The following is a 4,422-nucleotide window of genomic DNA, read 5'->3' as shown; positions in this document are numbered from 1 at the left end:
TTAGCTCTCAAACCAAGTCCACTTCCCACAAACACATGCTGTATTACAAGGGGGACTTGTAAGTATCAGATATATACTGACCATGTATGGAGGGGCCCATAATTCATACTGCCTCATAACGAGGAAAGAAAAAAGGGAACGTTTACTCACCATACCGAACCGACAGGCACCCTCTCTTCACAATACCCTCTCCACCGGGGTGGGGGTTTGTGGACCACTCCGGACGCCTCGACTCTCAGGTTCCTGGCGTCCAAGCGAGACTTTTAACTCGCAAGGTCAGTCCCTCCACTGGGACTCCGTCGCGGCCGACCCAGCGCGGAGCTCTGGTCTGCACGCGCTCGTAGGCAGAAACCGGGGTGACCACTGGATCTCAACATCCAGCCCGTCGCCCGGCCCCGCATACTTACTTGAATGTGTCGCGGCCGACCAAGCGCAATGCAATGGTCTGCGCGCGCTCGTAGGCCGGCTGGGGTGACCACAAGTGTCGCCCAGTCCGGCGTTTTTTGCTTGAAGATCTCACAGGAAAAACACTGGAGAAAAAACTACCTAAAAAATATTTCTTCTAAAGAAAAAATCTTGCCAGGACCAAAAAGATCCCAGCAAGGAGCTTAGGTCCTTACTCCTGACTAGACAGAAAAAAACTGATTCCCTGTAGCAGAGAGAGGGAGGATATACCCTCAGGGACTGCCCCTAAGGTGGAGCCAGAACGTTTTGTCTTTCTGCCTAGTCCTACTCCTGCGGAGACAACATAACCCAGCTCTTGAGAATCAAGAAGACTACGTCTGTCAATGAGCGATAGAGAAAAAAGTTTTGCTTTCAGTTATACTTTAAGCACCGAAGCACTCACAGAAGAGGAGAGCCTGTACTTGGATTTTTCAGCTTTCACAATTTTAAAAAGGTGGCTACCACATACGATACAGAATGTCATTGCATATATGATTTATTTTCCTAGTAAAGAAACACAAACGCCAGGGTGATTCAAGATTTTTTTTTTTTTTTCCATCTCAAACAAACCCTTATGTACACATCTGATATTTACAAGTTCAAAAGTTAAGAGCACACAAATTTAATAAAAAGAAAAAAAAAAAAAGGGTTGTACAGCTATAAGCTACATATAAATTAAAGGAAAAAATACAATTTCATTTTTGAAAGTTATAGAATACATTAAAATTACCGACAGATACATGGGGAAAAAAATAAAAATCACCCACAATATTTGTGTGCTTCAAGAGCCACTGTTAGAAAGAAATAAAATAAAAACATTAGAAAAAAATTTGCTTTCTTAACACACACTATTTCCTGCCTGCAGGTGAACAGGATATGTATAAAAACACAAGACTTAAAATATTTCTCTTTGAAGCTAGTTGAAGACGATGCTTCAATGACTACTTCACAAAGACTATTATACTAAATGTAACTAAAAGAGAAATACTGTTTTTCCAAAAGGATGTGAGCCAATAAAATATAGTATACTAAAGCATTTATAACTGGCCCACCTACCGATTCCAACAACAGTGGTTTGGTAAAGTTTAAAGACCTCAGATCTTCATAAATTTGACAGAATATATATATATATTTTTTTTGTTTTATATCCAAATTGGCATATATACACAATTTTCATACATTTGCCAATTAAAGATACATAAATTCAAAAACCGTCCCTTCATGCAACACTGCTTTTACATAAGTGCTCAGAAATGTTACTTTTATTTAAAAAAACAAAAATAAATTCAAGGTAAGGGTTTATTCAACAGAATAATAGGTTAAAAAAAAAAATCTAAAATTTTACTTATGTAAAAATCAGATTCAAAAAAATGTAAAAGGTTTGGCAAAGTTCACTGTTTATCCTGTTCACCTACAACTCACAAGCATTTAATACCAAAACAGTCATTTGGTCATGATACACCAATTAAAGTGTGCGTCAATTGTGTTAAAGTGAGATATAAATCCAGTGATATTTTCTTACACAGTAAAAAAACATATCTTTTTTAGTCTGTAGTTTCTACCGTGAAGATTTTGTGGGTTACATTTTTACTTTCACAATAAAAAGGAAAAAAACACTTCCCCCCCTCTGTACAATTACACAAACATGTAACAAGTTTTTTTTTTTATTTTTTATTTTGTGGCTCATATATAGCGATGTATATGTAGGCATTTGTAGTCTAGTTTAGGCTGCATAGGTAAGTAACTGAGGTGCTCTGTAGTAGCTTTGAAGCTCAATACAAAAATCATATGAAGGGCAGAGACTGAAAAAGAAGAAATTCTACAATAAAAAATTCCTGTGGTTGGATAAAAATGTTCATTTCTGTTACCACTATAAACGTTTGTAGGCAGAATGACATTTGGTATTTTCTTTTAAAAAATCCAGTATCCCAAGATCATAAAAACAAGTTCAATAATGTTCTCCAAAACCAATCTAGCGTACGGTCAACTGTGTCCAGTGCAAATGACATTCCTGCACACACAAAAAAAGCAAAAAAAGTGGCCAAAACCACACCCCACACACTACTATAAAAGGTGGAAGTCTGACAATGAGGAAAATAGCATACAAAAGAACCGTGAATCTCAAGTGAAATACAAGTTTCTCAGAAACACAAATTCTACAACATATAGTCCCATTTGGGGCCCACATTTCTACAATTTTTTAGTGGTTCGCGTAAACGCTGCTTAAAAAAAAAAAAAATGGACTTGTCTATGCCAAAGCAGCAAGTTAATGTTTGGATGGATAGGTTGAGACCACTTGCCATCCTAGCAAATGGATCTTTGACACTCTGAGCAGTTTTAGCTGAGAATGTATTTCTTTGGTTAACTTTTTAAATCCAAGAAATTAAATATCCTCTTTCCTTATACAAAGAGTGGGATTTGGAAAGTCAAGATGAATGTTAAACATTACAGAAAGCCCAGGATACAAACAGGAGATATAAACAGAATTGGCATCAGAGTAAAATTATTCCATGAACGATTAAATAACCGTAGACAAATTTAAAAGAATGAAAAAAAAAAAAAAAGAAAATGAACAAACTTATGAACAGAAACAAAATAAAAACTATATGCTGGGGAGGGAGGGGGTTGAGAATCTGAATATCTAATTATATGGCAGAGAACCTTAAAATTTAATTCATATGGGTTCAATTTTTAAAAAAAAAAAAAAAAAACTAAAAAAAAAAAAAAAATCCAAACATGCCATGCTTGCTCTGTGCAATGGCTTTGCCCAGATCCTCCTCTTCTCTTTACTCTTTGCTCCTCCCACCTTTGAGCAACACCACCCCCCAAGCTAATTGCTAGTTTAAAGACACAGACAGCAGGGTTCTGCCCTGCCCCCTGCTCCCCCTTTACTGGTTGTGATTGACAGCAGAGGGAGCCAATGGCTCCCACTACGGTCTTTAAGTCAATGGGGAGGCAGAGAGCCAGGACTGCAGCTGCTGTCATGCACAGCACTGGATCGGGCTCAGGTAAGTACTGGCGGGGTTGTGTAGTGAAGGTTTTTTACCTTCAAGTACAGAGTGCAAGAACGTAAAAAACCTTCAGCCTCTACCAACGTTTAAAGCTGAACTCTAGCATGAAGCCTTTATTGCAAAAAATGTTTCCCTCTGCCAATTAACTATTGATACACCATAAACTTTTAAAAAAAATCAAAAAATCTTACATTATATTAATAGCAACACAACTGGGCTGCCAAAATTCCAATTGTGGCCAGACCCCTGGAAGAGAAACATTTTTGATAGGTGAAAAGTGCTTGTTGGAAGCATTTTCATGGGTTACCGATCAAAGGAGGGGGGAAAGGTCAGATGTTCTGTTGACTGGATCCACCCTCTGAAGGCAGCACTGATGTAGACATCAGACTTGCCTTCTCTTGACTACATAGGGGAGGCAACAAGGCCAATCATCCTATTTAATAAGGAAAGAGTGACAGGCTGTTAGAAACATAGATAGTTTTGCAATGACTTTTAGAAGAACGCATTTAAGGCCATTACTTCTGAAAAAGTCACTTTCCAAGAAAAATACACGTTTTAGAGACAAATTAATGCTTTTCCTTTGAATTTAATCATTTGTACCCTGATTGGTGTACAGATTTAAATAAGTCAATAATATTAAAAATTGAATTTAAGTAAAGTTCATTCAGCAACTTTTTAAAGGATTAATAGGATGCCAAAACATTGGATCAGGGATAAGGGGTAGCAAATTTTAGAAAATAATTAAAAAGAAAATATTAGGACAGATTTTAAAAATTGGTTAGTAGTAACTGAACACCCAAAAAAAAAAAAAAAAAATGAAATTACTGGCAGAACCCAATGTCCCCTAAACATAAAATGACTGTGATCATTGCCAAAACACATACGAGAGATGGAAAAAATAAACCATATTACAAGCAGAAAATAAAGTCACATGAAGAGTTAAATATTTAATTTTATATTACATGAA

Source organism: Pelophylax lessonae (assembly GCF_965119305.1).
Source record: "Pelophylax lessonae genome assembly, chromosome: 4".
Lineage (NCBI taxonomy): Eukaryota > Metazoa > Chordata > Amphibia > Anura > Ranidae > Pelophylax > Pelophylax lessonae.
Note: the sequence above shows the minus strand (reverse complement) of the source record.